Here is a 22,755-nt window from a genome sequence, read left to right on the forward strand (position 1 = left end):
CCAGGAGGGCTCCAGGGAGCCCACAAGCCCCCACTCCACCACCAGGGGGAGGCGGCGGTGGCAGGGCTTGTGGCCTCCCTGGCCGCCCCCTGACCTAGATCTTTGGCCTATATTTTCCCTAAAATACAGCAAAAAATCAGGGGAGCCTCGAAAATACTTTTCTGCCACCGCAAGCTTCCGTTTCCGCGAGATCTCATCTGGAGACCCTTCCCGGCGCCCTGCCGGAGGGGACTTTGGAGTTGGAGGGCTTCTTCATCATCATCATCGCCCCTCCAATGACTCGTGAGTAGTTCACTTCACACCTACGGGTCCATAGTTAGTAGCTAGATGGCTTCTTCTCTCTCTTGGATCTTCAATACAAAGTTCTCCATGATCTTCATGGAGATCTATCCGATGTAATCTTCTTTGGCGGTGTGTTTCTCGATATCCGATGAATTGTGGATTTGTGATCAGATTATCTATGATATATATTTGAGTCTTTGCTGATTTCTTATATGCATGATTTGATATCCTTGTAAGTCTCTCCGAGTCTTGGGTTTTGTTTGGCCAACTAGATCTATGATTCTTGCAATGGGAGAAGTGCTTGGTTTTGGGTTCTACCATGTGGTGGCCTTTTCCAGTGATAGTAGGGGCAGCAAGGCACACATTAAGTAGTTGTCATCAAGGGTAACAAGATGGGCTCTATCGTTGATATGAGATTGTCCATCTACATCATGTCATCTTGCTTAAGGCGTTACTCTGTTCTTTTGGACTTAATACACTAGATGCATGTTGGATAGCGGTCGACGTGTGGAGTAATAGTAGTAGATGCAGACATTATCGGTCTACTTGTTTTGGACGTGATGCCTATAGATATAATCATTGCCATAGATGACGTCATGACTTTGCGCGGTTCTATCAATTGCTCGATAGTAATTTGTTCACCCACCGTCTACTTGCCTTCATGAGAGAAGCCACTAGTAAACACTACGGCCCCCGGGTCTATTCACATCTATCGTTTCCACTTTTGCTTTTACTTTCCTTTGTTACTTTGTTGCTTTCAGTTCTCACTTGGGAAACAATCTATAAGGGATTGACAACCCCTTCATAGCGTTGGGAGCAAGCTTTTTGTGTTTATGCAGGATCTTGTGATACTCCTCCACTGGATTGATACCTTGGTTCTCAAACTGAGGGAAATACTTACCACCGTTGTGCTACATCACCCTTTCCGCTTCGAGGGAACACCAACGCAAGGCTCCAAGGACACGGGGGAAATCCTTTGCATATTTGCCTAGGAAGTCCCTTAAGGCATAGCCGCAGCAGAAGGACTCCTGGTGTCGTCGACACGACCATTCCTGGCGCCGTTGCCAGGGAAGCACGGCTGACATCAAAGACCACGATGAAAATGCCGAGTGGCTCCTCTATGCTCTATCGTTAATATGATAGTGAGACAATATTACCATGTCTTCTCCGTTGTTTCAAACTGTCGTGCAGATTCCAGCTTCGTCCATGGCACCCTTGCACTTTATTATTATCACATCATTTGGTCGTGCAAGTGAAAGGCAATAATGATGATATTTGATGGAGTGGTCGTGGCAAAGGAAACGGGTATGAACTCTCCTTGTTTTTCATTTTTGTATATATGTTGGCTCGTTCGATCTTGATTCAGTATATCATGAGTGAACGTGTTTATGATGACAATTAGAGATCATAGTTTTTCATGTCATTCTTAAGTAGCTAGGAGTGGATAATGATTTACATTGTCTGTCAACATGCATTAAAATAGTTATGATGTGATATGGTAGTATGGTATTTCCCTCTGAGTAATTCGAGTGGTTTGACTTGGCCCATGTACAAACATGTAATTAAATCAAAACTAACACAACCTTCATGATATGTAAATTCAGAGTGTTTATATCCTACTCATGCTTTGTTTATTTCCAATGCATGTTTATGACCGTTTTCTCTCTCTAGATGGTCGCTTCTCAATCTTTTTCTAGCCTTCACGTGTACTAAGCGAGAATGCTGCTTGTGCATCCAATATGCTTAAAACCAAGTTATTCCACATGAGTCCACCATACCTACCTATATGCGGTATTATACTGCCGTTCCAAGTAAATTTGCAAGTGCCTCCTTTAAATATTCAAATAAACATCTATTTTGTGCACTCGTATCGCTCATGGAGCGATGGGCAATCGATATCTTCCATGCTAAGTAAGTTATTCTCAAGACGAGCATTTATTCGTCGTCATTGCACGAGAGAGGTTGGTAAAAAGGATGCCTAGTCCTGCATAGTCAAAATTAAATTAAAACAAAACTCCTTGAGAAAGTTGATATGTTTGAGGGCACCCGTTAATTCAGCTAGCCATGGTTGTGTATGAATGGTGGATAGGAGTAAGACTTTACAGTTCTATTTGGGAACTACCAACAATGAGTTTAGCATGGAAGATACTGAAAACCTTTATCATAACATTGACAGTAAAGAACACCACTCAACTACTATATTTTCATTCCTGATTCAAAACTTGAGTTGTGGCACCTCTGTAAATCAATGCTTCCCTCTACGAAGGGCCTATATATATTTACTTTTATGTTGAGTCATCACCCTCTTACCTACATCAACAAACTGGAGAGCTCTATTGTCATTTTTATGCATTGAGTCTAGTCAATGTTCGATATGAGAATAACTACGATCTTTCCTATTCTCAATTATAATATTTAGTCACTACTTGAATCTCACAGGTGTTGTGCATTTATGTTTTGCGCTCTCAGAAATGGCTAGCGAGATACCATGGCACCATATTATATCATGATTATTTTGACAACTTATTGGCTTGTCAGATATCTTATTATTGCTTGCTAGTTGGTTATGTATTGCCATGATTGAATATGATGCTTAATTGTTATCATGGATGTGGTTATTTATGATTTATGCTGAAAAATTGAACACTAGCTAAGCATGTGTATAACGACAAGAACAAAAGAGTTTGTAAACGTTTTCTTTACCACTTTCAGTTTACCAACTGAATTTCTTGAGGACAAGCAATGAGTTAAGCTTGGGGGAGTTAATACGTCTCCAATGTATCTACTTTTCCAAACCGTTTTGCTCTAGTTTAGACCTCTAATTTGCATGGATTGAATGGAACTAACCCGGACTGACGATGTTTTCAGCAGAACTACCTTGGTCTTTTTTTTGTACAGAAATAAAAGTTCTCGGAATTGGAAGAAACTTTTTGTGAATTATTTCTGGGATTTATGATGAATTATGGAGCAAAGACGTGTCGGAGAAAGGTTGACAGGGGGCCACAAGCCAACAGGCCACCCCCAGGCCGCGCGTGATGGCTTGTGGGGCCCACATGGCTCCTTCGACCCAAATCTAGTCCAATAAAATCACATAATCAGAGAAAAAAATCAGAGAGAAGTTTTCATCATGTTTTACAAGACGAAGACGCTGCCACCTCCTATTCTTCCTCCGGAGGGTTGATGTGGAGTCCGTTTGGGGCTCCGGGAAGGGGGATTCGTCATCCTCATCAACTCTTCTCCATCAACACTGCAATGATGCTCACCGCCGGGAGTGAATAATTTCCTTATAGGCTTGCTGGACGGTGGTGGGATTGGATGAGACTGAGCATGTAATCAAGTTAAGTTTGATAGGGTTTGATCCCTAGTATCCACTATGTTCTGAGATTGATGTTAGTATGACTTTGCTATGCTTAATGCTTGTCACTAGGTCCCGAGTGCCATGGTTTGAGATCTGGACTATTATGTTTTCATGAATATAAGAGTGATTTGGATTCTATCTTGCAAGCTGTAGTTATGTATTGCGTGTCTTGATCCGCATACCCCAAGGTGACAATAAGTGGAATTCTTTCCGGTGATTGCCATAGTTTGAGGTTCTCTATTAGAAGGAGGCCCTAATATCCCTTAGTTTTCAATAGGACCCCGCTACCACGGGAGGGTAGGACAAAAGATGTCATGCAGGTTCTTATCGCAAGTACGTATGACTATATACAGAATACATGCCTACGTTATATTGATGAATTGGAGCTAGTTCCGTGTCGCCCTAGTGTGTAACTATTACATGATCAATATCATCTAAATCATTATCCTTCACCGATCCACATTCCTACGCTTTACATATACTGAATTTTGCTAAGTTACTACTGTTGCTGCTACTCTCACACGTGCTACTCAATTGCTACGGTTACAACTATTACCAAAATTGCTGCTATCACTGTTACTATTACTACTATCATTTGTCGTGCTACTAAATCCTCGTTGTAGAAAGATATTCTAGGTGCGATTGAATTGACAACTAAACTATCAAGGCCAATAAATATTTTTTGGATCCCCTTGTGTCGAATCAATAAATTAGGGTGAAATACTACCCTTGAAGACTGTCGCGATCCCCTATACTTGTGGGTTGTCACACTTCACTATATTTGCTCCTACAAGAAGGCACTGGGGAGCGGTAACTAGATGATGGGTTGCGAGAGTGACACAAGCTTAAACCCTAGTTTATGTATTATTCCGTAAGGGGACGAGTTCGATCCATATGGTTCATGCTATGGTTAGATCTGTCTTAATTTTTCTTTCATAGTTGTGGGTGCTTGCGAGAGGAGGTAATCATAAATGAGTTGCTTGTTCAAGTAAGAACTGCACCCTAGCACCAGTCAATCCACATACCAAATTATTAAAGTAGTGAACACAAACCAACTAAACATAATGTACGTGACTAGAGGAGAATTTCCCTGTGTCCTCAAGAATATTTTGCTCACTATAAGAAGTATAATAAGCTTGTCCTTTCCTATTAAAAGTATTGGGCCATGCTACTTCTCAAACAACAGCGCCAGAAATTGACACGTTGACGGAGACTTGCTTGCGTTGGTTTTTCCCTTGAAGAGGAAAGGGTGATGTAGCATAGGAGCAGTAAGTATTTCCCTCAGTTTGAGAACCAAGGTATCAATCCAGTAGGAGCATCTCATCAAGTCCAGAGTACCTGCGCAAACACAAAAGAGCTTGCATCCAACGCTATAAAGGGGTTGTCAATCCCTTCAAGATTGATTGCAAAGTGAGATCTGAAGGCGGAAAGTGCAACGGAGTAAAAGAGTAAGGCTGAAAATATGGTGTGGAGTAGACCCGGGGCCATAGTGTTCACTAGAGGCTTCTCTCAAAATAGAAAATATTACGGTGGGTGAACAAATTACTATCGAGCAATTGATAGAATCGCGCAAAGTCATGATGATATCTAAGGCAATGATCATACATATAGGCATCACGTCCGAGACAAGTAGACCGATACTTTCTGCATCTACTACTATTACTCCACACATCAACCGCTATCCAGCATGCATCTAGTGTATTGAGTTCATGACGAACAGAGTAACGCCTTAAGCAATATGACATGATGTAGAGGGATAATCTCAAACCAATGATGAAAACCCCATCTTTTTATCCTTGATGGCAACAACACAATGCGTGCCTCGCTACCCCTTCTGTCACTAGGTGAGGTCACCGCACGGTATGAACCCAAAACCAAGCACTTCTCCCATTGCAAGAATCATAGATCAAGCTGACCAAACAAAACCCACAACTCGAAGAGAATTACAAGGATATGAAATCATGCATACGAGAGATCAGAACAAACTCAAATAAGATTCATAGATAATCTGATCATAAATCCACAATTCATCGGATCTCGACAAACACACCGCAAAAGAAGATTACATCGGATAGATCTCCATGAAGATCATGGAGAACTTTGTATTGAAGATCCAAGAGAGAGAAGAAGCCATCTAGCTACTAGCTATGGACCCGTAGGTCTATGGTGAACTACTCACGCATCATCGGAGAGGTCATGGTGTTGATGAAGAAGCCCTCCGTATCCGAATCCCCCTCCTACAGGGCACCAGAACGTGCCCCAGATGGGATCTTGCGGACACAGAAGCTTGCGGCGGCGGAAAAGTACTTTCGATGATCTCTTGATTTTTTTCTGGGATTTTAGGGAATATATATGCGGAAGACCTAGGGAAGAGGTGGGCGAGGGAGCCCACAAGCCTGGGAGGCCCCCCCCTCGGCCGCGGCTAGGGGGATTATGGGGTTCCTGGTGGCCCCGTGCCCTGATTCTGAGGTTCCCTGATCTTCTTCTGTTTCGGAAAAAATCTTTTTGGAAGTTTCGTTCCGTTTGGACTCCGTTTAAAATCCTCCTCTGAAAAGGGTCAAAAACACAGAAAAAACAGGAACTGGCACTTGGCACTGAGTTAATAAGTTAGTCCGAAAAAAGATATAAAAGGCATACAAAACATCCAAAGTTTGACAAGATAATAGCATGAAACCATCAAAAATTATAGATATGTTGGAGACGTATCAGGCCACCTTGATGCACCTAATTACTATTGTTACTTGTTACTTGCTATGAATTATCTTGTTATCAAACTACATGTTACTACTATTTCACTTCTTGCAGATAAGACCATGCTGAAAACCGCTTATCATTTCCTTGTGCTCCTTGTTGGGCTCGACAATCTTACTTATCGAAAGGACTACGATTGATCCCCTATAACTGTAAGTCATCAAGGGTATGTGCCGCTAAAATGACCATGTGTTGTGCATATGCCGCATAGACAATTGCTTTACTCATAAAAATCTTTTGGTCTACCATTTTTAGTGACCCCAGTGCCTTCCTTACCATGGAATTTACTATTTTTCTTAGGTGTGCCCTTGGTAGAAACTTTCACTAGATCACCAACAAAAACATGATCTCGATTACGCTCAAATGGATCATCATTCACAACCCTGTCCTGACTTTCATGCTCCTTCTCCTAAATGTCATTACTCGCTATTATATCTTCTAGATCCGCCTTTAACTTGTTGAATAAGAATGGTTTATGGCATGCGACATGAGATTCTTTTGTAGATAAGATAGTCACCTCACTATACCTAGCCCACTCCCCAATACCTGCCCATCCCGAGGCAAACTGATCGCTAGTGCGCTTCATGACAATCCACCTCTAGCAGTTTTTGTGAACCTTAGCAATACTAAACACTTGTGTATCTCATAGGTTTAGCCGGGTCAAAATGTGAAGAATTGTTTGCAAGGGAGACCTTTGCGATTCATACTTCGGCAACTGCACTTCATGGTTTCTTCAGACTTACCTCGCATATAGTCCACATTGAATCTGATATCCATGTTATTCTTCCATGCCACTATAAATCTCTGAGTGTTTGCTCCTATCGGTCTTTCAAGGACCTCAAGCTCACCTACCTTCTTCCTATCTTGCTGCAAGATATGAAAGTTCACCACAGTGAACACCCTGACAACGACTTTCTCAATGTGTGTATACTTAGTGAATGGTACAGGGTTTGTCTGTGTGGTCGTGCAGTCATCATACGACCCGTTCTAATGGAGGCGGTGATATAGTTCTCGTAGTGCACAATCATCTCAACAATGCTCATACAAGAGTCCAGATGCATGCGAAGGCATGAGTTCATACTATACTCCTCTGGTTACTTAGCATACCAAGGAAAACCCCACTCGATAGATATGATGCATCCCAAAGCCTCTTCTTCCTGTACATCCTATGCGTACATGTTTTCATTTTATCCGACTACCAATTAGCTGTAAATGTTAGTCATCTCTCCTCAAAGACTTTATGTGTAGTGTCATACTACAATAGAGACATGAACTCCTCTAGGAACTTGAGATGAAGGTGTTTTTGGATGTTCTTCTCAATATGCCATGAAAAAATACGATGCCACGCGTCCGGAACGAACTTCCTCATGGCTCGCATCATAGCTATGTCTCCATCAGTAATTATGGACATGGGCTTCTTCTAACAGCGAGCTCTCATGTATGTGTGAAACAACCAAACATACGTATCTTATGTCTCATCAGACACAATAGCGCAACCAAATACCGTGGTGCAATATTTGTTGTTCACACCGACGAATGGGATGAATGGCATTCCATACCTATTCATCGTGTACGTGTTGTCAAGGACGATCACATCACCGTAGTTAAGATAGTCCTGACGTGACTGGGAATCACACCATAACAGGTGTTTGAGCCTTATTTTAGCATCAACATTGTGCCCAAAGAAAAAGAATTGGTTCCCTATCCTTTCTGATCATCATGATCCCAATGGCAATGTCAGCATCACCATGTGCAAGCATTTTGAGCCTCTCCCTATAACACATAGTATAAAGCGTCTTCCTCCCAAAACTAGCCTTATCATACGATATGTACCTGCTGAGGAAGTTGTCCATAATAGTGTGTTTTCTATCCTAGCTCCTGCCATAGCTAAGACCTCAGCTCTTTTAAATTCCTTGACCTAATTATGAGAATGGAGAAATGGGACTTCGTCTGGTAAAGCAAGAACGTGGTTGTGATCATTAACAAAACTGTTGACATACCAAAATGCATGTTGTTTATCAAGCTTCACTGTTAAATGGGCTTCACAGAAGCATTGACTCTCCGGTTTGAGCCTATGGGTCTTATCTTCCATGGTACAAAACCCGACTTGTCGTTTTTTAGCCCTCAAACGAAGTTACCACCTCAAGCAGATACTTTCCTCATGACCTTTCCCCCGTTTCAGAGTTCCTCCTAATGTTGAACCCACATTCCTTCGTGTGATGGTTGTAGAACATGTATGCCTCCCCCCTTCTGACCTGAACGTCTTGGCTATCACCCACCAATGCCATCCCAATGAGTCTTATTGATATTCATCATAGTTGATGCCAAATTTAAACTCATCACCATCGACATGCTCATCGTTCCTACTAGGACCACCAACAACTCCCTACAAAATAAGCCATAGAACCATGCATGCCAGTCAATTGTTATATGGTTACTGTCATATATAATTTTTAGAACTTAGTTTTCTCGAGCCTTTGTAATAAGATGCATTGATGTCGCTTTGGTCACTGTCATCATCAACAATATTCCGCTCATTGTCCCCATCCGCATCCATTTGCCCACATTTAAAATAAGGCATGTAAGTGGTAATGCGTTTGTTATGGCATTCCTTGCCCGGTATAATTTTAAACGTACTTGGCGCGTGCTTTCAGCATAAGACTCATCCATATTCTCATTGTCTTCGTCAACATGTACCTATATACATCAAAAAAGTACATGCAAGTGTCAATGTAGTTGTTTGTATTTAATGTTTTCGTCAATGTTCATGACACTTATGTTATCATTGTACGGTTCATTCAAACTCACATAGTTCTCCTCGGGAGGTCGGTTAACATTCAATGACGATGATCCATTCTCTCTACCGCAATCATCGCCGTCATAACCGGTTTCTTGCTCCATCTATATACGTTTAAACAAAGTCTCACATCAATCCAAACACCACACAACATCATCGCGAATATAATCGGTTCATCAACTATGGAACGGCTATGCGTGATGCATAAAAAATCCATCTACGAAATAAAATTGCTTAATAGTAGGTCACACAAATTTATGCACAAAACTATTATCTACTTAGTAAGTTAAGGAGTAATTTTTTTAATCTTATTTCAATGAGTAGGATAGTGTAAATTCAATATATAAATATATATAAAGCTACTGGACATTCATGACGTCTTAGGCCTCTCCGACCTCGTTGACGCAGTCCGGGAGGGGAGAAGTGTCGATGTTGGTTGGGGACGAAGGCGACCCTGACGCGATGATGTTGGTCGGGGGTAAGGCGACCACGTCGTGTTGATGTTGGTCGGAGAGAAAGGCAACGATGACGTGAAGATTACGGGGTGAGCGGCGAGCATAACGTGAGGGCGAGGACGACGACGTGCTATTTTCCCGCCCGCCGGAGAGGAAGGTGACCAGGGCGAGCAGGGCGTAAGGGCGGTGACAAGGAGAATCGTCACATGGCGGATTGTAGGACCGCATAGCGTTTTTTCAACATACCTACGCGGGCGACCAAGCGTACTCGGGCGGTCATATGGTGACGTGGGCGTACAGCGACGCGAGCGGATGTATTATGGTGGACAGGTGTACTATACACCATATGCAAACACGATACTATTTTTTATACATTTTTTTAGGGGTGTGTGTTCTGAAGCGAGACTCTTCATTCAAACCGATATATCAGTATTTTAAATTTAATGACATATCCATATCATGCGGGACACAAAGAAGAAATACGGTGTCATATGCATATTGCAAAATTGCAATATCATTTTGTGGCCAAATTCCAATACCATTGTTTCTAACAAAATTGACAATCTATACGACAGCAGCCTTTCCGCTCTCGGGCTCATCTGCATCCGCGCTCACGAAAAAATACTAGAATTGGTAGATAATTTGATGGTGAGGAATTATCCAAATTTCAACTTATTTGAACATTTGAGCAGCTCTCAGCAAAAAAAGACAAATCGGGGTGTGTAAAAAAGGTTTACTATTCACGAGCTGTTCTGACCAGATTTGTCTTTTTTGTCGAGAGCCGCTAAGATGTCCAAATAAGTTGATATTTAGAGCGGACCTCACGCGTCAAAATATCTATCACACATTTTTTTGGAGTTTTTTGAATTTTTTGTATTTGTGTTTTTTGTTAGCAGGAGTAGATGAGCCTGGGAACAAACTTGGATTTTCGCAATCCATACATTTTATTCTAACAAAAACATGATATGCTGTTCTCGGAAAAGAAATCAACTATTCCCTCCGACTAAATCAGCGGCACCCAACCTCGCATCAACAAGTGTGAAGCAAATGACTCGTTATGCATTGTTGTTGAGCGAAGAATGGCTTTTTCATGCAGAGATGTCATTCGTCTTGCTTCCTTTTGTGGGGGTCGACTATAACTGAGCTATTTCAACTGGTGGCAAATGGCACGTGCACAAAAAACTTCATACCACATGTCAAAGTTGGACATCAAATCATCATGGACCAGTAGCAAAAGGAGGAGGTTTTCACGGCGGCCTTTGAGCAAATCCTTGGAAAGGCTACTGCACGAGAGAGCACCTTGAACCTCGAGTTCCTTGGAGTGCAACCTTGCGATGTACATGAGTTAGATGAAATCTTTACAGAAGACGAAATCTAGACCGCGACCAAGGAGCTCACTGTTGATCGTGCTCCAGAACGAGATGGTTTCATTGGAGCATTCTACCATCGTGCATGGCCTATCATTAAGCAGGAAATCATGGCCTTGATGTTGACGCTGTATGTTGAAGATGGCAGGGGCTTCGGAAAGCTAAACCGAGCACACATTGTACTGATCCCTAAGAAGCCGGATGCTGAGGAGGTAGGGGACTATCGCCCGATGAGTCTAACTCACAGATTTGCGAAGCTGTTTGCCAAGGTGCTTGCGATTAGAGCCATGAGGCGCATGCATGAGGTCGTTGCAGCCAACCAATCAACGTTCATCAAGAAGAGAAATTTGCACGACAATTTCCTGCTTGTCACATAGGTAGCTAGGAATTGTTGGAATTATGCCCTAGAGGCAATAATAAATATAGTTATTATTATAATTCATGTATCAAGATAATCGTTTATTATCCATGCTATAATTGTATTGAATGAAGACTTATGTACATGTGTGGATACATAGACAAAACACTGTCCCTAGCAAGCCTCTAGTTGGCTAGCCAGTTGATCAAAGATAGTCAGGGTCTTCTGACTATGTACAAGGTGTTGTTGTTTGATAACTGGATCACGTCATTAGGAGAATCACGTGATGGACTAGACCCAAACTAATAGACGTAGCATGTTGATCGTGTCATTTTGTTGCTACTGTTTTCTGCGTGTCAAGTATTTGTTCCTATGACCATGAGATCATATAACTCACTGACGCCGGAGGAATGCTTTGTGTGTATCAAACGTCGCAACGTAACTGGGTGACTATAAAGATGCTCTATAGGTATCTCCGAAGGTGTTCGTTGAGTTAGTATGGATCGAGACTGGGATTTGTCACTCCGTGTGACGGAGAGGTATGTTGGGGCCCACTCGGTAATACAACATCACACACAAGCCTTGCAAGCAATGTAACTTAATGTAAGTTGCGGGATCTTGTATTACGGAACGAGTAAAGAGACTTGCCGGTAAACGAGATTGAAATAGGTATGCGGATACTGACGATCGAATCTCGGGCAAGTAACATACCGAAGGACAAAGGGAATGACATACGGGATTGTATGAATCCCTGGCACTGAGGTTCAAACGATAAGATCTTCGTAGAATATGTGGGATCCAATATGGGCATCCAGGTCCCGCTATTGGATATTGACCGAGGAGTCACTCGGGTCATGTCTACATAGTTCTCGAACTCGCAGGGTCTGCACACTTAAGGTTCGACGTTGTTTTATGCGTATTTGAGTTATATGGTTGGTTACCGAATGTTGTTCGGAGTCCCGGATGAGATGAAGGACGTCACGAGGGTTTCCGGAATGGTCCGGAAACAAAGATTGATATATAGGATGACCTCATTTGATTACCGGAAGGTTTTCGGAGTTACCGGGAATGACGAATGGGTTCCGGGTGTTCACCGAGGGAGCAGCCCACCCCGGGGAAGCCCATAGGCCTTGGGGGTGGCGCACCAGCCCTTGGTGGGCTGGTGGGACAGCCCAAGAAGGCTCTATGCGCCATAGATAGAAAATCAAAGGGAAAAGAAAAAAAAGGAGGTGGGAAGGGAGAGAAGGACTCCACCTTCCAATCCTAGTTGGACTAGGATTGGAGGAGAACTCCTCCTCCCTTGGTGGCGCAGCCCTTGGGGCTCCTTGAGCCTCAAGGCAAGCCTCCCCTCCCCTCCTCCTATATATATGGAGCTATTAGGGCTGATTTGAGACAACTTTTGCCACGGCAGCCCGACCACATACCTCCATGGTTTTACCTATAGATCGTGTTTCTGCGGAGCTCGGGCGGAGCCCTGCTGAGATTAGATCACCACCAACCTCCGGAGCGCCGTCACGCTGCCGGAGAACTCATCTACCTCTCCGTCTCTCTTTTTGGATCAAGATGGCTGAGATCATCGTCGAGCTGTACGTGTGCTGAACGCAGAGGTGCCGTCCGTTCGGCACTAGATCGTGGGACGGATCGCGGGACGGTTCGCGGGGCGGATCGAGGGACGTGAGGACGTTCCACTACATCAACCGCGTTCACTAACTCTTCTGCTGTGCGATCTACAAGGGCACGTAGATCGGAAATCCCCTCTCGTAGATGGACATCACCATGATAGGTCTTCGTGCGCGTAGGAAATTTTTTGTTTCCCATGCGATGTTCCCCTACAGTGGCATCATGAGCTAGGTTCATGCATAGATGTAATCTCGAGTAGAACACAAAATTTTTTGTGGGCGGTGATGTGCGTCTTGCTGCCCTCCTTAGTCTTTTCTTGATTCCGCGGTATTGTTGGATTGAAGCGGCTTGGACCGACATTACTCGTACGCTTACGAGAGACTGGTTTCATCGCTACGAGTAACTCCGTTGCACAAAGATGACTGGCAAGTGTCGGTTTCTCCAACTTTAGTTGAATCGGATTTGACCGAGGAGGTCCTTGGATAAGGTTAAATAGCAATTCATATATCTCTGTTGTGGTGTTTGCATAAGTAAGATGCGATCCTACTAGATACCCATGGTCACCACGTAAAACATGCAACAACAAATTAGAGGACGTCTAACTTGTTTTTGCAGGGTATGCTTGTGATGTGATATGGCCAACGATGTGATGTGATATATTGGATGTATGAGATGATCATGTTGTAATAGATAATATCGACTTGCACGTCGATGGTACGGCAACCGGCAGGAGCCATAGGGTTGTCTTTAAACTAACGTTTGTGCTTGCAGATGCGTTTACTATATTGCTAGGATGTAGCTTTAGTAGTAATAGCATGAGTAGCACGACAACCCCGATGGCGACACGTTGATGGAGATCATGGTCTGGCGCCGGTGACAAAGAAGATCCTGCCGGTGCTTTGGTGATGGAGATCAAGAAGCACGTGATGATGGCCATATCATGTCACTTATGAATTGCATGTGATGTTAATCCTTTTATGCACCTTATTTTGCTTAGAACGACGGTAGCATTATGAGGTGATCTCTCACTAAAATTTCAAGACGAAATTGTGTTCTCCCCGACTGTGCACCATTGCTACAGTTCGTCGTTTCGAGACACCACGTGATGATCGGGTGTGATAGACTCAACGTTCACATACAATGGGTGCAAAACAGTTGCACACACGGAACACCTCGGGTTAAGCTTGACGAGCCTAGCATGTGCAGACATGGCCTCGGAACACATGAGACCGAAAGGTCGATCATGAATCATATAGTTGATATGATTAGCATAGGGATGCTTACCACTAAAACTATATTCAACTCACGTGATGATCGGACTTGAGCTAGTGTAACTGGGTTATGAACCACTCAAATGACTAGAGAGATGTATTTTTTGAGTGGGAGTTTAGCAAGTAATTTGATTAAGTTAAACTCTAATTATCTTGAACATAGTCTAAGTCCACTTTGAATATATTTGTGTTGTAGATCATGGCTCACGCGACAGTCACCCTGAATTTTAATACGTTCCTAGAGAAAGCTAAGTTGAAAGATGATGGAAGCAACTTTGTAGACTGGGCTCGTAATCTTAAGTTGATCCTACAAGCTGGGAAGAAGGATTATGTCCTTAATGTTGCGCTAGGAGATGAACCACCCGCTACGGCTGACCAAGATGTTAAGAACGCTTGGTTAACACGTAAGGAGGACTACTCAGTAGTTCAACGTGCAGTCTTGTATGGCTTAGAGCCGGGACTTCAACGTCGCTTTGAGCATCATGGAGCATATGAGATGTTCCAGGAGTTGAAGTTTATCTTTCAGAAGAACGCCCGGATCGAGAGGTATGAGACCTCCGATAAATTCTATGCTTGCAAGATGGAGGAGAATTCATCTGTCAGTAAACATGTGCTCAAAATGTCTAGGTACTCAAACCGTCTAGCTGAGCTGGGGATTGAACTCCCGCAAGAGGCTATCACTGACAGAATTCTTCAATCACTGCCGCCAAGCTATAAGGGCTTTGTGTTGAACTAAAACATGCAAGGGATGAACAAGTCACCCGGCGAGTTGTTTGCGATGCTGAAAGTCGCAGAGTCTGAACTTCGTAAAGAGCATCAAGTGTTGATGGTGAATAAGACCACTAGTTTCAAGAGAAACGGCAAAGGGAAGAAGGCTAATTCAAAGAAGAGCGGCAAGCCTATTGCCAATACGACGAAGAAACCCAAAGCTGGACCTAAGCCTGAAACAGAGTGCTACTATTGCAAGGGTATGGGTCACTGGAAGCGCAACTGCCCCAAGTATCTGGCTGATAAGAAGGCGGCCAAAGAAAAATCAGGTATATTTGATATACATGTTATTGATGTGTACTTAACCGGCTCTCGTAGTAGTGCCTGGGTATTCGATACCGGTTCTGTTGCTCATATTTGCAACTCGAAACAGGAACTGCGGAATAGGCGAAGGCTGGTGAAAGATGAAGTGACGATGCGCGTAGGAAATGGTTCCAAGGTTGATGCAATCGTCGTCGGCACAGTTTCACTTCAGTTACCATCAGGATTAGTTATGAACTTGAATAATTGTTATTTAGTGCCTGCGTTGAGCATGAACATTATATCTGGATCTTGTTTATTGCGAGACGGTTACTCTTTTAAGTCAGAGAATAATGGTTGTTCTATTTCTATGAGTAACATTTTTTATGGTCATGCACCCAATGTGAGAGGACTGTTCATATTGAATCTTGATAGTGATGATACACATATACATAACATTGAGACCAAAAGAGTTAGAGTTAACAATGATAGCGCCATGTTTTTGTGGCACTGCCGCTTAGGTCATATTGGTGTAAAGCGCATGAAGAAACTCCATACCGATGGACTTTTGGATTCACTTGACTTTGATTCACTTGACACGTGCGAACCATGCCTCATGGGCAAGATGACTAAAACTCCGTTCTCCGGAACAATGGAGCGTGTCGGTGACTTGTTGGAAATCATACATACAGATGTGTGCGGTCCGATGAGCGTGGAGGCACGCGGCGGATATCGTTATTTTCTCACCTTCACTGACGATTTGAGTAGATATGGTTATGTCTACTTAATGAAGCACAAGTCTGAAACATTTGAAAAGTTCAAGCAATTTCAGAGTGAAGTTTAAAATCACCGTAACAAGAAGATCAAGTTCCTACGGTCTGATCGTGGGGGTGAATATCTGAGTTTCGAGTTTGGTGCTCACTTAAGACAATGTGGAATTGTTTCACAGTTGACACCGCCTAGAACACCACAGCGTAATGGTGTGTCCGAACGTCGTAATCGTACTTTATTAGAGATGGTGCGATCTATAATGTCTCTTACCGATTTGCCGTTATCGTTTTGGGGTTATGCATTAGACACAGTTGCATTAACTTTAAATAGGGCACCATCAAAATCCGTTGAGACGACACCATACGAACTGTGGTATGGAAAAAGGCCAAAAGTTTGGGGATGTGATGCTTATGTCAAAAGGCTTCAGCCTGAAAAGCTGGAACCCAAAGCGGAAAAGTGCATCTTCATAGGTTACCCAAAAGAGACAGTTGGGTACACCTTCTATCTCAAATCCGAGGGCAAAGTGTTTGTTGCTAAAAACAGAGCTTTTCTCGAGAAGGAGTTTCTCTCGAGAGAATTGAGTGGGAGGAAGATAGAACTTGATGAGGTTGTCGAACCTCTCATCCCTCTGGATGGTGGCGCAGGGCAAGGGGAAACCCCTGTCATTGCGACGCCGGTTGAGGAGGAAGTTAATGATGACGATCATGAAACTCCGGTTCAAGTTCCTATCGAACCACGCAGGTTGACGAGACCACGTGTTGCTCCAGAGTGGTACGGTAATCCTGTTTTGTCAATCATGTTGTTAGACAACAATGAACCTGCAAATTATGAAGAAGCAATGGTGGGGCCAGATTCCAACAAATGGCAGGAGGCCATGAAGTCCGAGATAGGATCCATGTATGAAAACAAAGTGTGGACTTTGGAAGTACTACCTGAGGGCCGCAAGGCTATTCAGAACAAATGGATCTTTAAGAAGAAGACGGACGCTGACGGCAATGTGACCGTTTATAAAGCTCGACTTGTGGCAAAGGGTTTTTCACAAGTTCAAGGAGTTGACTACGATGAGACATTCTCACCCGTAGCGATGCTTAAGTCCGTCAGAATCATGTTAGCAATAGCTGCATTTTTCAATTATGAAATCTGGCAGATGGATGTCAAAACGGCGTTCCTTAACGGTTTCCTTAAGGAAGAGTTGTATATGATGCAACCCGAAGGTTTTGTCGATCCTAAAAATGCTAACAAGGTGTGCAAGCTCCAGCGATCCATTTATGGACTGGTGCAAGCATCTCGGAGTTGGAACAAACGCTTTGATGAGGTGATCAAAGCATTTGGGTTTATACAAGTGGTTGGAGAATCTTGTATTTACAAGAAAGTGAGTGGGAGCTCTGTGGCGTTTCTAATATTATATGTGGATGACATATTGCTGATTGGAAACAACATAGATTTTTTGGAGAGCGTAAAGGATTACTTGAATAAAAGTTTCTCTATGAAGGACCTAGGAGAAGCTGCTTACATTCTAGGCATTAAGATCTACAGGGATAGATCGAAATGCCTGATAGGACTTTCACAAAGCACATACCTTGATAAAGTTTTGAAGAGGTTCAAAATGGAACAGTCCAAGAAAGGGTTCTTGCCAGTTTTACAAGGTACGAGATTGAGTAAGACTCAGTGCCCAGCAACTGATAAAGATAGAGAGCATATGAGCACCGTCCCCTATGCTTCAGCCATAGGATCTATCATGTATGCAATGTTGTGCACTAGACCAGACGTTAGCCTGGCCATAAGTATGGCAGGCCGGTTCCAGAGTAATCCAGGAGTGGATCACTGGACGGCGGTCAAGAATATCCTGAAGTACCTGAAAAGGACTAAGGAGATGTTTCTCGTGTATGGAGGTGACGAAGAGCTCGCCGTAAAGGGTTACGTCGATGCAAGCTTTGACACAGATCCGGACGACTCTAAGTCGCAGACCAGATACGTATTTATTCTTAATGGGGGTGCGGTAAGCTGGTGCAGTTCCAAGCAAAGCGTCGTAGCTGATTCTACATGTGAAGCGGAGTACATGGTTGCCTCGGAGGCGGCTAAGGAGGGTGTCTGGATGAAGCAGTTCATGACGGATCTTGGAGTGGTGCCAAGCACACTGAATCCAACAACCTTGTTCTGTGACAACACGGGTGCCATTGCCTTAGCAAAGGAACCACGGTTTCACAAGAAGACCAGACACATCAAATGACGCTTCAACCTCATCCGCGACTACGTCGAAGGGGAGGACATAAATATATGCAAAGTGCACACATATCTGAATGTAGCAGACCCGCTGACTAAACCTCTTCCACGGGCAAAGCATGATCAACACCAGAACTGTATGGGTGTTAGATTTATTACAATGCAATTCGCATGGTGATGTGAGGGCTAGATTATTTACTCTAGTGCAAGTGGGAGACTGTTGGAATTATGCCCTAGAGGCAATAATAAATATAGTTATTATTATAATTCATGTATCAAGATAATCGTTTATTATCCATGCTATAATTGTATTGAATGAAGACTTATATACATGTGTGGATACATAGACAAAACACTGTCCCTAGCAAGCCTCTAGTTGGCTAGCCAGTTGATCAAAGATAGTTAGGGTCTTCTGACTATGTACAAGGTGTTGTTGCTTGATAACTGGATCACGTCATTAGGAGAATCACGTGATGGACTAGACCCAAACTAATAGACGTAGCATGTTGATCGTGTCATTTTGTTGCTACTGTTTTCTGCGTGCCAAGTATTTGTTCCTATGACCATGAGATCATATAACTCACTGACGCCGGAGGAATGCTTTGTGTGTATCGAACGTCGCAACGTAACTGGGTGACTATAAAGATGCTCTACAGGTATCTCCGAAGGTGTTCGTTGAGTTAGTATGGATCGAGACTGGGATTTGTCACTCCTTGTGACGGAGAGGTATCTTGGGGCCCACTCGGTAATACAACATCAGACACAAGCCTTGCAAGCAATGTAACTTAATGTAAGTTGTGGGATCTTGTATTACGGAACGAGTAAAGAGACTTGCCGGTAAACGAGATTGAAATAGGTATGCGGATACTGACGATCGAATCTCGGGCAAGTAACATACCGAAGGACAAAGGGAATGACATACGGGATTGTATGAATTCCTGGCACTGAGGTTCAAACGATAAGATCTTCGTAGAATATGTGGGATCCAATATGGGCATCCAGGTCCCGCTATTGGATATTGATCGAGGAGTCACTCGGGTCATGTCTACATAGTTCTCGAACCCGCAGGGTCTGCACACTTAAGGTTCGACGTTGTTTTATGCGTATTTGAGTTATATGGTTGGTTACCGAATGTTGTTCGGAGTCCCGAATGAGATCACGGACGTCACGAGGGTTTCCGGAATGGTCTGGAAACGAATATTGATATATAGGATGACCTCATTTGATTACCGGAAGGTTTTCGGAGTTACCGGGAATGTACCGGGAATGACGAATGGGTTCCGGGTGTTCACCGGGGGGGCAGCCCACCCCGGGGAAGCCCATAGGCCTTCGGGGTGGCGCACTGGCCCTTGGTGGGCTGGTGGGATAGCCCAAGAAGGCCCTATGCGCCATAGATAGAAAATCAAAGGGAAAAGAAAAAAAAAGGAGGTGGGAAGGGAGAGAAGGACTCCACCTTCCAATCCTAGTTGGACTAGGATTGGAGGAGGACTCCTCCTCCCTTGGTGGCGCAGCCCTTGGGGCTCCTTGAGCCTCGAGGCAAGCCTCCCCTCCCCTCCTCATATATATATGGAGCTATTAGGGCTGATTTGAGATAACTTTTGCCACGGCAGCCCGGCCACATACCTCCACGGTTTTACCTCTAGATCGCGTTTCTGCGGAGCTCGGGCGGAGCCCTGCTGAGATTAGATCACCACCAACATCCGGAGCGCCGTCACGCTGCCGGAGAACTCATCTACCTCTCCGTCTCTCTTGCTGGATCAAGAAGGCCGAGATCATCTTCGAGTTGTACGTGTGCTGAACGCGGAGGTGCCGTCCGTTCGACACTAGATCGTTGGACGGATCGCGGGACGGTTCGTGGGACGGTTCGCGGGGCGGATCGAGGGACGTGAGGACATTCCACTACATCAACCGCGTTCACTAACGCTTCTGCTGTGTGATCTACAAGGGTACGTAGATCGGAAATCCCCTCTCGTAGATGGACATCACCATGATAGGTCTTCGTGCGCGTAGGAAAATTTTTGTTTCCCATGCGACATTCCCCTACAGGAATATCCATGGCCGCAGATAAACACGACTTTTCCTCAAACTTGACATATCAAGGGCCTTTAATTTCTATTTCATGGCCCTTCCTGTTTGAGGTTCTGAGAGCCAAGGGCTTTGGAAGGAAGTGGATCAGCTGGATCATCATCCTGTTGAGAACAACTACCAGTGAGGTTATTGTCAATGGAGTGCCTGGGAAGTCTTTCGACCATGCATGTGGGACGAGACAGGGAGACCCGATCTCACCTCTGCTATTTGTGATTGCCATGGATGTGCTTACCTCAATCATGGGTAAAGCGGCTCAGGAAAATGTAGTCGGCTCTTTTACTGGCATCCAATCGCTGCAAAGGGTCTCCGTATATGCAGATGGTGTCACACTGTTTGTTAGGCACTCTGAATTTGAGCTGAACTTTGTGAGGAGTGCCCTCAATGTTTTTGGGGAGGCATCCGGATTGAAGGTTAACTACACCAAATCATCAGCCATTCTCATCCGCGGTGATGATCTAGACAAGGCACGAGTGGTTGTGATGTTACAGTGCGGCATTGGAAAGTTCCCTGGCAAGTATCTAGGAATCCAAGTGGTGATTCACCAACTCACCAGAAGCGAATGGAAGCCGATGCTTGACCGAGCTAAGAAGGTGGTGCCGGCCTGGTAGCGGGGACTCGTCACAAAACCTAGGCGTCTAATCCTCGTCAAATGAGTCATGTCTACTAGGGCAATTCACCACTTAATGGTCCTCAATACCCCCATGTGGGGGTTTTGAAGAGCTGAACAAATGGATGAGAGCTTTTTATGGAAGGCGCAGGAAAGAATAAATGGAGGACAGTGCCTGGTTGCTTGAAAGGATATCTGTCGGCCAGTTAGTTTTGGTAGCCTTGGAGTGAAAGACTTGCAACTGCAAGCGCTGGCTCCGCGAGTGAGGTGGGAATGGCTATGCAGTGGCGAGATAGGTGGATCCATGGATCCAGTGTTGCTGAGATTGCCCCCTACTCCCCTAGTGGTTTGCCTTGTTGATCAACGAACCAGAAATAGGCGCACCATTCAACACACCTTAAGCGACTCTAGTTGGGCCAGAGACGTGCATGTGGACCTCAATTTCTCTGCACACATTCAACTCATTCACCTGCAGCAGGCGATCACCACGGTGCAGAGAGATCCCAACACCTTCGACGCCTTCGAGTGGCCAAACGATACATCGGGATCATACACTACGAGATCGGTCTATGATAGACTTTGCAAGGGCCTCCAGCGGGCTCCTTTTACTGCGTGCATTTGACGAAGCTGGGCACCTCTGAAATGCAAAATCCATGTTTGGCTCGATGCGCAACAACGGATCTGGACCTCCGATCGCCGCGCGAGACATGGGCTGCAAGACAGTCCTTCCGCATGCTACATATGTCTCCAAGACGAGGATAGCACGGAGCACATTAACATTAGATGCAGCTATGCTAGAGAAGTCTGGGATCGCTGCTTGACCTCCATGAACATCAACGTGCAAAGACCGGAACCACAAGACCACACTCTGGACTGGTGGCTTCAAGCCCGAGCGACCTTCCAGGGACCAAACAAGAGAGGATTCGACACTCTTGTTATTGATGCGGCATGGTCACTTCGGAAACAAAGAAACGCAAGGGTGTTCAATCGTTCGAAACAATTCAAAACAGCAATCCAACTGCATGATCAAATTCTGAAGGATGTACGCGAGTGGAAAGAGGCAGGGCTAGGAGTTGGTGTACTGAATCATTTTGTGAGAGAGTAGGTTCAGCTTCTCTTAGTGTGAGTGTTGAGTTGTATTGCTTGTTGTGATGCCCGCATCACTAGCAAGCTTCTTGTAAATGTTCTCTCTTTTCTATAAAATATGATACATCCTTGACGTATTCTCGAAAAAAAGCTATGACGTGATGCAAGCCTCACATTACGAAAGGCATCATTCATACATATCATATCTCTTTTACATAAGGGCGCTAAAAGAAACGTGTAAACTGCAGGCACACCTGCAATATTCGATTACTCGGTTGATCAGGCTAGTGCGGTCTTCACTAAACTTTTTGCCAGCCTTTGCTTTCTACTCGGTATAGCCCCTTCTCCGTACGGCGAAAAGAAAACGTGGTCGTGCAGCACGTAGGGAGCTTCTTGTATCCTGCTTTTTACTCAGGCGAGCACCTGGGCACGTGTACGTTTGAAGGCACCTCTCGTGCCGTACTGATCAATATGGTAGCAGCACGAAGAAGCGCGCGCTCCGCTCGTGCATGTCTCAGTGTCGCCTGAGTACAGTACCCGAGATTCTGACCACCTCTGACGTGCATCGCACACGCAAGTTCTAGTAACTTTTAATAAAAAAGAGCTGCGATTTCCATCATTAAGAATAAGAGCGACTGGCAGCCAACTGTACAGAGGTGGAAGCCTCATCAGGGGCATGGATCATCCAAAGGGAAAACAACGAAAGAGAAAAT

The sequence above is a fragment of the Hordeum vulgare genome, chromosome 7H (assembly GCF_904849725.1).
Source record: "Hordeum vulgare subsp. vulgare chromosome 7H, MorexV3_pseudomolecules_assembly, whole genome shotgun sequence".
NCBI lineage: Eukaryota > Viridiplantae > Streptophyta > Magnoliopsida > Poales > Poaceae > Hordeum > Hordeum vulgare.